The sequence below is a fragment of the Canis lupus genome, chromosome 35 (assembly GCF_003254725.2).
Source record: "Canis lupus dingo isolate Sandy chromosome 35, ASM325472v2, whole genome shotgun sequence".
In the NCBI taxonomy this organism is placed as follows: Eukaryota; Metazoa; Chordata; class Mammalia; order Carnivora; family Canidae; genus Canis; species Canis lupus.
In genome coordinates this window covers 128,590-141,809 of record NC_064277.1, presented here as the reverse complement: position 1 = coordinate 141,809, position 13,220 = coordinate 128,590, and the positions used below count along the sequence as shown (strand labels likewise).

The window sequence follows — 13,220 nt, the reverse complement described above, 5'->3', positions numbered from 1 at the left end:
CCATTAACCTTACCCCTAACTCTACTCCTACAGCTACACATAACACTAAACCCACCATAACCGTACTCCAAAACCTACTCTATGCCTGACCCTACTCCAACAGTACCCATACACCTACCTCTACCCCACCTGACCCTACCCCTAAACCTACCACTACCCATAACCCTACATCTACTCTTACCTCTAGACATACCCTACATGTACCACTAGACCTAGGCCTGTAACTATTCCTAAACATACCCCTAACCCAAACCTACCCCTAACCCTAGTCATAGCCCTATTACTAACTCCACACCTATGCTACCTCTACACCTAACCCTACACTTCCTCTAACCCAACACAACCTGGCCCCTACACTTGAGGCTACCCCTACCCATATGCCTACTTCTATTGCTAATCGTACAGCTACCTCTACACATTAAACTATGCCTAACCCTACTCTTAACCACTACCCCATTCTTTAACCAAACCCTAGCACCACAGCTCCACCTCACCTGAGCCTACACCTGTAGCCCTACTCCTACAGCTGCTGTGGACCCGGCTGCCGTGCACATCGAGGCGCAGGTGTCCGGCGTCTCCCCGCGTCTCTATCGCCCAGGAGCTCCAGGCCGCACACCTGCCGGTCCCAGGGCGGCTCCAGCGGGAACTCCCCGAGCAGCCTCCGCGCTGTCTCCAGGGCGGCCGCACCGGCCCGCGGCCCCGCCCGCAGCGGAGGAGGGTGCAGGGGGTTTTGCGGGACGTGGTGAGTTTGGTCCACATGTCACGTCGCGTCCCTGGGCTCCAGGTCACCGTCCGCCAGTGTCCTGGGGAAGCCGGGGTTGGGCTCCGCGTGGGGGAGACGTTTCCGCAGCTCACAGGCCTCGGCTGGAGCCTGGACGGAGGCAGGGGCGGCCCTAGGCGCGGGGACGCCGCCTCCCGCTCGGCCTCCTGCAGCGCCTGCGCGTCCCGCAGGGGGCGCCCGAGCCCAGGCCCGGACCAGGGGCGCGTGCGCAGTAGCCTCGTCCGCCTGCTGACGGGAGCCTGGGTGCGCGGGGAGGCTCGGGAGGCCGTGGGGCCGCGTCCACGCTGACAGGGCCCGGCTCCTCAGGACCCGCGGGGAGGGTTAAGGACCATGTGGGGCCGCGCCCGTGCAGAGAGAAGCCCCCCACCCCGCATGACCCGAGGGGGAGAGTAGGGGCGCTGACGGAGGCCCGAAGTGCGTACAAAAATGGAACTTAAGGACCCGCAGGGAGGGAACAGGGCCACGTCCACTAGGACGGCCGAGGATTCCTCAGAACGCCCTGGAGGATGATGGAGAAATTGGTCCGGCCACATCAGCAGGAGGAAGGACACTAGAAACCAACGGTAGGTGAAGTGGTCCAGTTACTGTTAGAGCTTAGGGATTAGGGTTTCTTTCGCGGTTAGGTTCGTGTTTGGGGTAGAGTCAGGGTTCGGGACCGAGTTCAGGTACTGGGGTTACACCGAAGGTAAGGGTTAAGGATCAGGATTACAATTAGGGTTAAGGTAGGATTAGGGGTTAGGTTTAGGATTAAGGGTTAGGGTCAGGGAAGGGTTAGGGTTAGGGTACAGGATGGGGTACAGCTAAGGGTTAGGATACGGGTTGGGGTTAGGGTATGGGTAAGAGTACGGGTTAGGGAACGGGTTAGGGTACAGGTTAGGGTAAGGGTTAGGTTACGGATTAGGATACGGGGAAGAGTTAAGGATAGTATTAGGGTTAAGGTTACCGGTTAAGGTTATTGTACAGGTTAGGGTACAGGTTAGGTTTGGGTACGGGTTAAGGTACGGATTAGGGTATGGGTTAGGTTACGGGTTAGGGTAGGGTTAGGAGTTAGGGGTTAGGGGTTAGGGTTAAGGTGGTTAGGGTTTGAGTTAGGATTAGGGTTAGTGTTCAGGTTACGTATCGAGTTAGGGTTAGGTTTGGGGTTAGGGTCAGGGTTCGGTTTAGGGTTTGGGTTCTTCGGTTTAGGGTTAGGGTTCGGGCTACGGTTAGTGTTAGGGTTAGGATTAGGGTTTAGGGTTATGGTTAGGGTTATGGTGAGTTTAGCGTTTGGGTTTACCATTTAGGGTTTGGGATTAGGAATCAGTTTTAGGGTTAGGTTCAGGTTTAGGGTTCAGGTTAGGGTTTGGGAAAGGTTAGGGTTGGTTTACGGTTCATGTATTGCTTAGGGCGAGGTTGAAGGTGAGGGTTAGTATTCAGTTAGGGTTAGCATTAGGTTTAGGGTTAGGGTTAGGGTTAGCGATAGGTTTCGGTTTAGGGAATAGGGTTTTTTAGGGTTAGTGTTCAGGTTCAGGTGACGGACCCCACATGCTGCTCCCTTTGACTCATATGTCTCTTCACAGGAAGACCCCAAAATGAAGCCCTCCCCATGGAAATCAAGAGATCTATGTGAATCTGGGCTCTGAGAGTCACTCCCCAACAACAACCCCTGTAGTCTAGCAATGTGTTCTGTGAAGGCATCAAAGTTCTCCTTCTGGATCCAAAGACCAATCCTAGTTTTACTTGATATTTTACAAAAATTTTTTAAGATTTTTTTAAATTCATGATAAACATAGAGATAAAGAGGCAGAGACACAGGCAGAGGGAGAAGCAGGCTCCATGCAGGGAGCCCGACGCGGGACTCAATTCCAGGACCCCAGGATCGTGCCCTGGGCCAAACTGCTGCGCCACCCAGGGATCCCTTAAAAAATCTTTTAAGGAAATTTATTAATTTCTTGGAGAGAGAGAGAATAAGCTGGTGAGCTGCAGGGGGAGAGGGCGAAGCAGGCTCCCCACTGAGCAGGGAGCCCAATGGAGGTCTCAAGCCAGGTCCCCGGGATCATGGCCTGTCCTGAAAGCAGGGGCCTCACTGACTGAGCCACCCAGTTCCCTTACTTGATATTATCGTCCATCCGAGTGGTCGAAATGTGGGTGGATCCATTCATCCCGTGCGGCGGCCATGAAGATGTCACATCTAACCAACTGTGGACATGCGTCCTACGACAGGTAGAGTGATTGACGGTCTGACACTCTGATTAGACTTGAGACTGAGACAGTGTATCTACTGTATTCCTCCAATGATCTTAGTGCTTAGAAATGTGTCTGCAATCCTAGGCGCTTTATCTCTATTCTTGGAGAAAGGAATCCCAACCAGCACTTTCCGTCTACTGAGTGGACCATGAGCTGCTCTGCCTTCCCCAGTGACCTCTGCTCTGAGCACATGAAGGACAAGGAGCAGGGCCAGTTAGATGGAATCCCAGAAGTCTTTGCAAACAGGAAAACGGTTTGCTTTCCACGTGCTTCTGTCCACCCAGGGTGCCACAGGCCCATGAGGCTTGATGTGGAGAGCTTCTTTGCTGGGGAGAGACAACTGCTCCACAGGAAGACGCCCAGCAGCCCTTTCTACAGGGCCGGGCACCAGAGAAGTCTAGGCCATGTTTTCTGCCAGGATTGCCCACAGTAGCCCCATGAGGTTCATCCTCTTCCACAGCACTTTTCACAGGAGGAAAAGGAAGCTCAGAGAGGTGCAGTGACATTCCCAAAACATACCAGTAGTAGAGGCGAGCCTCAGGCCCTGTGCTGTGTATGGGGTGGTCACTCACCTGTGGAGATGCTGGCCCAGGACCCTTTGGGCTGTGCTGAACACCTGGTAGAGACAGGAAACGACTGCGTTTTCTGAGAGGCTCCTCTCCTGGAAGGATCGCAGCAGGGACTGTACAAAAGTATCCATTCTGCCTTCTTGGAGCGTCCGCATGGTCCAGGCCTCACCCAGGGTCAGGGTGGATGATTCCTTTCCACACCAGAGACACAAGGAGGGGCACTGTAGTCAGCTTCCCAACCACGGGCCACTGGGAAGATCAGGGTCTGGCGCTCAGCCCAGAGACACCCATCCCCTCGGGAAGTTGTGCAGGACAAAGGACTTCAGGGCCCACACAGAAAAAGGTTCTAGGCTTCAAAGTACCATTGGTTGGTTGGGACGCAGGGCAGAGCATTGGCAACTTCAACACATTCAAGTAGCTGAGCAACATCCGCATTTCTCTCAACTCAGAGCTTTTACGAAGACCAGTATTCCATGGAGTCATCCGTAAACATCCCACTGCAGATAGAACACAGAGGGTTAGCACCTCAAATGCTGCTCAAGATCCCACATATTGGGCCTGAGAAGAGACCAAAGCATGGGCTGGGCTGTGTGGCCTTTCCCCTAAGCTGATGTTCCTTGGTCTGTTCCTGACCTAGGGAGGAAGGATCAGGGGAGAGCACCTTCTCCGGCAGGCTCCAGGGGAGCCAGTTGTTTCTAGTCTGGGTTCTTGGCTTGCCCTGATCATATGTGGGTCCTGATTTTCACCATGAATGGGACCTGTTCTCAGCCCAGACCGGCCATGCTTGTGGCCTGATGCACCTGTGTGTCTCAGGGGGAGATGGAGCAATTGAACCCTTGGAGCAACTCATCCAATATTTCCTGTGTGGATCTGAACAGAAAAGACAGAGTCAGCTACTTGGGTCAGGAGACATCCGAGGGCTTCCACCCAAACTGGGCTTCCGGGTTATGGCAGATCTAGCAACTGAAACAGTCTGTGGGGACACACAAGGTGCTCCTTGCAGCACGGCAGACATGGCAAGAGAATAGCATCAGGTCAAGTGCCAAGGGCCTTGAATGGCTGAATCACTGTGGCAGATGGCCCCATTGATGGAGTACTATGAAGATCCATAAGGACACAGCTCATGACTTGTTGGGCCTACAATGATCTGATGTGTTCTGTCATACGACACCTTATAGATAAACATAGAGAATGGCTTCATCCCACCCTTCCTTTTGTATTAAATCACCCTCTTTAGTGTGATGTTTTGTGAGGCCTGCCGACGTGCAACGACAGTGGAGCTGCGTTCTACACAGGATATCTGGGACACGTGGGTGAAATAAGGAAAAGACACTCATTGCTCTGAGTGAAACAAACAAACCACCCCCACTCCTCAAAAACATGAACTATATCCTGCACCATTCCAGCCTGGAGGAAGGGTGTCTTATCACCTCATACGTAGCCTCATACGTAAGGGTTAGGAGTGGAGGTTCAGGTCTCTTTGCGGTTGGGCCTGTGCGTCACTCATGTGGAAACACTACGGAAGGGCCCAGGTGTCTCTCCATGTTTGTGTGGGGCCATCTTTCTGTGGAGAACCCTCTTCCCATTCTCACCTCAGAACAGCACTGATCCTCGTTTGCCTGGTGGACCCGATCATGGTCTAGGGAGTTAGAAGAGTTGAAGCCACAGAACATCTCCTCCAAGATCTCCTGGGTGCAGCTCTGCAAATACAGTGCCCCGTATGTACAGGGCCAAGAGACATTAGGGTACTCCCTCCACAACACTCCAAGGGGACATCCCCTTTAGAAATCGTGTTCTCCGCTTCACATCACAGGGACAGCTGAAGAGACATCTGGCAAGGAGAAGTCAGATGAAAGACACTCTTACGCTCATGACTAACATACTCCAAGTTGAGCTTGTCCTCAGCACTCACCTTCTCATCTTGCCTGCTATGACCTGGCGTCTGAACACCAAAGATGTGTCAGGCTTCCAAGCCCTGGCAGCTGGTTTCTGCCCAGGAAGGGCATGTTCCTCTCCTCTGTCCCCTCTACACACACACACACACACACACACACACACACACTTACACACACACAATGAGGGTTAAAGAGGTGCGACCCCGCTCAGCTGAGATCACAGTGTGGCCTGCTCCCCAGTGGCCTCCCCCAGGTGCCTTGCGGTACCTGTTGAGGTCTCCCGACCCATAACCAGAAGCTTCGGAGAAGAGGGCCGAGCTGACGTTGACAGCGACATGAACATCTGTCCGTCTGGACTCTCCTGAGCCCAGAGCGCCTGAAAGTAGGGCAACAGCAACAGAACATCTTGCTCTCTTGACCGGCTCCAGTTAAGTGAGTTGGAAAGCAGGGAGTTCTAGAACGCAGCTTCCTGGTTACCAGAGCTCTCAATCAATTGTGGGCCTGTCCCCAAGGAAGTGACGTCACTTTGTCAAATTCCAGCCCCTGGGCCCCTCCCTTCAGTCAGACCTATCCAGAGCCCCTTCTGGGCAGATGACTGCTTGCCCCACGCCCTCTCCTTAACTGTACAGCAGGAGCCAAAAATGCCACAGCCACAACTCTCTGAAAATGCAAGGCAGGTCCTACTTTTCTGGAGACGGAGCTGAATTCAGACCTTTCTATGCTTGCCGTCCCAGATCTGTGACCTCTCTACCCCCCCGTGTCTCTCACATAGTCCCCAGGTTCCTGCCCTGCACATGATAGAAGAGGCAGAACCTGCTTCCTAGGGACATCATCAGGGGTCTGTGGATGATATTTGTAACGCACGTGAGCTGGTGCCCTGTGTACCTGAGGCGCAATTTTAAGGATGGTGGATTGACAAGAAGAGGTGCGATGTGGCACGGAGGACCATGTGAACGTGGCCTGGGTTTCAGCAACATCATATCACAATGGTCACTTTACCTCAGGCCTCATGTCAATGGGGGCACCATGATGGGGTAGGAATGCTCCAAGGTGCAGACATGGTCATCTTCTGTCGTCAAACCGTCCAATTGTTTCCTGTTCTATTTAGAATGAGACCAAGGTGCCTCCTTTTGGGTTTTGGAGATTGGGGACTTCACCATGACTCCCAGCGACAATGACCTGTGGCATAAATATCCCTGTGTCACTCCGAGGTACTGGGTGACTGGAACCTGGACAACACGATACAGCAAACACATGGGTAGGGTTAGGGTTAGGGGTTAGGGGTTAGGGTTAGGGTTAGGGGTAGGGTTAGGGTTAGGGGTTAGGGTTAGGGGTTAGGGGTTAGGGTTAGGGGTTAGGGGTTAGGGGTTAGGGTTAGGGGTTAGGGTCAGGGTCAGGGTCAGTGTCAGGTGTTAGGGTCAGGGTTAGGGTCAGGGTCAGGGGTTAGGGTCAGGGTCAGGGTTAGGGGTTAGGGTTAGAGGGTTAGGGTTAGGGGTTAGGGGTTAGAGTTAGGGTTAGGGGTTAGGGTTAGGGCTAGGGCTAGGGCTAGGGTTAGGGGTTAGGGCTAGGGCTAGGGTTAGGGCTAGGGCTAGGGCTAGGGTTAGGGCTAGGGGTTAGGGGTTAGGGTTAGGTGTTAGGGTTAGGGCTAGGGTTAGGGGTTAGGGGTTAGGGTTAGGGGTTAGGGTTAGGGTTAGGTGTTAGGGTTAGGGGTTAGGGGTTAGGGTTAGGGTTAGGGTTAGGGTTAGGGGTTAGGGTTAGGGGTTAGAGGTTAGGGTTAGGGTTTGGGTTGTTAGGGTTAGGGTTGTGGTTGGGGTTAGGGTTAGGGTTAGGGGTTGGGGTTAGGGTTAGGGTTAGGGGTTGGGGTTAGGGTTAGGGTTAGGGTTAGGTAGTTAGGTTAGGTAGGGTAGTACTCACAGCCAGGAAGTTCATCCATTCACATATATGATGTCTAACTACAGTTTAAAACAATGATTATAAAGATAGCAGCTGGGCTGGAAAAAGAGCACAGAAGAAAACTAGAGAATTCCTTACTGTAGAAATAAAAGAAGTTAAATCTAGTCAAGCCAACGTTAAAAATGCTATTATGAGATGCAGTCCCAAGTGGAAGCCTTAAAAACAAGGAAGGTTATGGACCACAGAGGCAGACATAGAGAACTCAGCCACTTATTAAAGCAATAACATTCATATCATAGTAGACTCAGAAGATGAAGAGAGAGAAAAGGTGGGCCTTGATCAGCCATTAGAAATGACAAATACCCACCATTTGCTTCAAGGTGGATGTAACTGGAAGGCACTATGCTGAGTGAAGTAACTCATTTGGAGAAGGACAAACATTGTATGTTCTCATTCACTTGGGGAATATAAATAATAGTCAAAGGGAATATAAGGGAAGGGAGAAGGAATGTGTGGGAAATATCAGAAAGGGAGACAGAACATAAAGACTCCTAACTCTGGGAAACGAACTAGGGGTGATGGTAGGGGAGGAGGGCTGGGGTGGGGGTGAATGTGTGATGGGCACTGAGGGGGGCACTTGATGGGATGAGCACTGGGTGTTATTCTGTATGTGGGCAAATTGAACACACACACAAAAATAAATTTATTATTAAGAAAAAAAAAGAAGGAAGAAAAAGTGGCACCTGGGTGGCTCAGTCAGTTAAGCTTCTGACTTAGGCTCAGATCATGATCCAGGTCCCAAGGAAGGCTCCCTGTTCAGCAGGGAACCTGCTTCTCCTTCTCCCTCTGCCCTTCTCGCTCATGGTTTTTCTCTCCTCTCTCTCTCAATTAATTAAATAGTGTCTTTGAAAAAGACACAAACAAACCCAGAATGAAGAGAAATCTCCCATGTAGAAGAATTTCAAACAATTTGTGCAGACATTCCACCCTCAAGTTCATGAGCATAGCTTCCCACTCTTATGTGTGCAATACACATAGTAACTTCCTTCTACAAAATATATTATGAAAAACTTAAAAAATAATGATAATATAATATTAATAATAATAATAATAACATAAAAGAATCACTTTACTACGGAGAAAGCTGACAAACACTACATCAGCAAGATGATCAGATGGATACCAAGACTGATAAATTATGTTGATAGTATCTATCCTTTATGATATAATAAAAATAGCAGTATATCTCTGTATATAATCCACAAAAACAGTTTAATCATGAGATAAACAACAGACATTTCCCAACTGAGGGAAATTTTACAAAATACTCTACTTCTCAAAGTGTTCCAGTTCAACGACAACAAGGAAAGCCTGAAAGACTGCCACAATCCAGAGGAGCCTAAGAAAACATGAGGACAAATGGAGTATGATATGAGGAATGGTAACTTAGCAAAAACTATGGAAATCTGAATAAAGCATTGTCCTTGGTTAATGCAAATATTTTAATATTGATTCATTAGCTAATATTTGAACCATACTAATATATCAATAATTGGAAAAATTGAGTGCAAGTGAATAAGAATTCTCTTACTATGTTCTCAATTTCCCTATAAATCTTTGTTTGTTTTCTAATAAATAAGATTTATTTTGAAAATTGAGTTAAATAAATCAGGCTCCAAGTGTGAAGACATTTCAAGAATAGTTGAAGTAACTTTTGCCTTATTCTTAGAGAGTTCCTTCGTTGGGAACAAAGTAAAAATTTTATATCAGAAGGAAAGAAAAACACTTATGAACACGTACAATGCCTTCTCAACCTGAAAAGCAGGAAAGGATAATAAATAGCAAAAATCAGATTAAAAAACTTCTATTATAATAGACACCATATTGCAAGTGCATTTAAAATTAGCAATGCATAACATTTATTTCCTTGACATTTGTCTTCCAAAGAGTTCACAGTGTTTCAGTGTCAGTTGAAACAGGGGAAGAATTTCAGGGAAGAATCCTTCACATAATAATAGGACCATTGGTAATAATGTCTCTCAGTTATTTCCAAATCCATAAAGATGCATTTTCTGATGAGTGACTGAACTGTGAAGAAATAGTTGAGAAAGCCTCATCCCTCTGAATTACTTGTGTCAGAATATTTTAACAATACTACTACGGATACTACATTATCCATATTAACAGTCAATACATCTCAGATTGGAATCTGAGCAATCAGATGGGCAGAGAAAAAACGCTTTGACTTGCTCCTCATCTTTTAAAGGCAAAGGAGAACTTTTCTACATACAAAGTCAGTTGTCAAGATAGCCTTAGGGAATAAGAGTCTGCAGCATCAAATCCTGCTGCATAGCTGATACGCCGAACTTCAGGTCTTCCTGTTCCCAAATCCCGGGGCTTGTCCCTCAACACAGGCTGCCACGCTGAGGTCATTTGCAATTGCTCTCTTAGGAGCTCCAGGGAGGGCGGCAGGAGCTAGAGAGTATGGGACGGGACGCGTGGAGGCCGAGAACATTACGGCCATTCCACTTTAAGTTCAGCATTTGCACATGTCCAGCAATCCCAGGCCCCTGTGAAGAAGAGCTGAAATTTACATTACTTCAGTTACAGGAAAAAAACAAAAATTTACAGCTTAATGTCCTCGAATGCCCCACAATAGAATAAAAATTGAGCCCAAGCCAAGGGCTGGAAGCCCCTATTAGAATGAGAAGAGTGCTCAATGCCCTTGAAGGCCCCATATCAAAATGTGAACAGAACTTGAGGAATTGCTCCAGCCCTTCTGGAGGTCCCCGAGACCAGGCCCTTAAAACTAAGTTAAAACCGTCCTCGGGGTCCAACTCCCTGCTCCACTCTGTGGGGTATACTTGGACCCATACTCGAGTTTGTAAAACAACCCTCGTTTGTTTGCATTAGTGTCGGCTCCTTAGTGGTTTCTCGGATTCGCCATCTTGTGCACAACACCCCCATGTCCCCTTCCCACCTGGACTGACCCCCTGTCTTCTCCCACCCAGGCTGACCCTCAGTCACCTCCCCACCCACAACAGCTGGGCACAGGCCCTCACACAGGTCCATGGGCATGCTGGGCACTCCCGCCATCCCCAGCTTCCCAGGGGAAGGAAGGAGGATGCGGCAGGACACACTCCCATGGTGGCCCCTGGGCTCCCTGCCCAGGATGGCACCTGGTGACATGTCGGGGTCTGAGTCCCTGACGCTGGCTCCTCCTCCCCGGTATTCCCACAGGAAATGAAATAAGAGGCCCTGGTCTCCTCCAGGGACATCAAGCAGGTGGACCTGGACATCAACATGACGTTCAGGAGTCACATCATGTTTTGGGACTACTACAGGGTAGGGTGAGGCTGAGGGGCCAGGGGGGATTGGGACCCGGGGGAGGGCTGGTGGCTTCTGGGTAGGGAACATGGGGCTTCTGAGGCCGGGGGAAGAACAGCAGCCAAAAAAACACAGCGGCATGGTAGGGTGCTGGGGATGACCTCTGTGTCTCTACCCCTGGTGTCTCAGGGATGAGGAGGCCACTAGGATGGGGCCTCCAGGGGTTGCCATGTGAGCTGAACCCCAAAGGGGTGACGGACGGCACCCTGAAAACCAGGTGCCTGGGTGGTGGCCATGGGGGGCATTAAGGGGACCTGGGGGCAGGTTGCATGGCTGTGACTGGAGGAGGACACACATTGATCCGATGAGGGTCTGAAGGGTCAGAGTGACACCCAACCTCGGTGCTTTATATATTTCTAAATTCTATGCATTTAATTTGAGACAACTTGCAATTTGTAAACATACATAGTATGATGACACCCAGATAATGCGCCCAGTCCAGCCAGGGCCCTGAACTGACCACACGGGGCCCTGAGGCAGGTGTCACAATAAACCTAAGACTGTGGTCGCCTTTATCTGTAGATGTCTCGGTGTGCATCTTAGAGGAAGGGGATGCCCTGTGTCCGCAGGCCCCCCACGCCATCCCCTTCATTCCCCACCCACACACTATCCCCCTACATCATTATCCCTCATGGCATCCTCCCTACACCATCCCCCTCACACCCACACACCCCCACACAAAACCCACCCACACTATACCCCAACACCATCCCCCCTACACCATCCCCCTCAATCCACCACCATCATACCCCTGTCCCCACACCATCCACTCACACACCATCGCCCCTCAGCAAGGACCCGGTGCAGCTGCCCCCTGTGGGACATGGTCAGCCTCCCCATGATTCTCTGGACAGCCTGCTACCATCAGAAGCCCGGTGTCCCATAGTATATCCAGGGTTTGCAGGGAGGAGGAAAGACAGGGAGCCCCCGACAGGGTGGGTGCAGGTGCTTGGAGCAGAGGAAGCACTGTGCCCTGCCTCCTCCTACTCTTCCTCCTGGAGGGCGGCACAACCTGCACAGGACACCAGCCCCTAACCCAGAGGGACCTGGGCTGACTTGGGTCCAGGCTCTTTGGGGGCTGGGTTGATTTGAGCCCCCACCAGTCCCAACTCAAAGACTAATGGAATCAGGCCCCCATGGCCCTGGCCAGCCCTGGATTCTGGCCCTGGGCTGAGTGAGCCCTCTCACAGCTGGATGTGGCCTCCTGGGCCCTGGGCGTGCCCCACAGATCCAGGTCGCTGATCTAGGGCAGCCCTGGGGATCCCAGGACACACCAGTGTGGGGAGAGGGGGAGTAAGCCGGTGGGGCCCACCCACAGCCACACCAGGAGGCAGGCTCCTCCAGGTGCTCCGACCCCAGAGAGCCCGAAGCCGGGGTCCTGCTGCCCTGCGGGGACCCAGAGCAGGAGCCCATGAGCTGCAGGTCCAGGTCAGCTCTGCTGTCCTCAGAACCGTCAATCAGGCTGAAACCTCAGGACACTCGCCCCCACCCGGAGTCCACACATACTCCCAGGTGGGGGACTCCAGCACCCGCCCCCCCACCCCGTGTGATTCTTGCCCCCCCCCTTAAAGGACAGAAAGGTCTCCTTCCCCAGGGGAAGGCACGAACTCATGGCTCTGAGCCTTTACTGTAGAAAGTCAATAAAGTGTTGTGGTGTGAAAATGCAGAGCCAACCCATTTCTGTGTCTCCCAGAACTATGTGCACGGGGCGTGGAGAGACCCCCAGAAAGGAGGAGGGGGCACCACCTAGGCCCCAACCAGCCCCTGCAGGGGCACTACCAGGCACACACAGCTGACCTCCCCACGTGCCTTCCAGGGGAGGCCGGACCCACTGCTGTACATGGGAATGTGGCCGAGCTGGAACTTCCAGCTCTGCTGGCCCTCCAGCTGAAAGTTCCTGCATGAGTGAGCCCCGGCATGGCCAGGAGAGCCCAGCTAGCCGCCCAGCGCCAGCACCAGAAATGATGTTCTGCCAACCATTTCAGGGTTTTGGGTGACCCAGCCAGAGGATCTGATGGCTGCACGGGATAGCTGCATGTGATAGACACACACGCAGCTCAAAACCCAAAAGTCGGAATCCCCCCAATGTTGTCAAACAGCAGCCAGATAGTTACATACACTACGATGTGGTCCCCAATAGGATATTTGGAAAACGCTATAAGCCATGACTGCAGAGGTGTTGGAGGTATGGAGATGTCTTTGCTGTGTTCCAAAAAGGGAGGCAGAGGGGCAGGAAGCATCCTCCGGAGGGGGGGGGGCCCTCCTAGGAAAGGAAACCAGGCCCCTGTGAAGGCTACGGAGGGTGAAATCTTTCCTCCTCTCTTTCAGCTTCTGCTTTTCCTCCTAAATGCCATTTTCCTCAATCATAATAGCAAAAATTTATTTTATGTTTTTAAATTTCTTTTTATTGGAGTCCAATTTGTATGAATTCTTTCTTCAGCAAGGGTGTCATACAGGAGAGAAGGAGAG

General features: G+C 51.2%; 1 long non-coding RNA gene across 5 annotated transcripts in view; it reads right to left on the bottom strand.

Annotated features, from left to right (window-relative positions):
- Positions 1–9,259: 9,259 nt before the first annotated feature.
- Positions 9,260–13,220, bottom strand: part of LOC125754382 (uncharacterized) — a 38,289-nt gene continuing 34,328 nt past the window's right edge. For 4 of the 5 annotated variants that reach the window (XR_007408393.1, XR_007408392.1, XR_007408396.1 and 1 more), the window contains exon 4: positions 9,260–9,947. This is a non-coding gene — a long non-coding RNA (uncharacterized LOC125754382). The remainder of the gene's footprint in view (positions 9,948–13,220) is intronic. The other variant, XR_007408395.1, reaches the window with a different exon arrangement.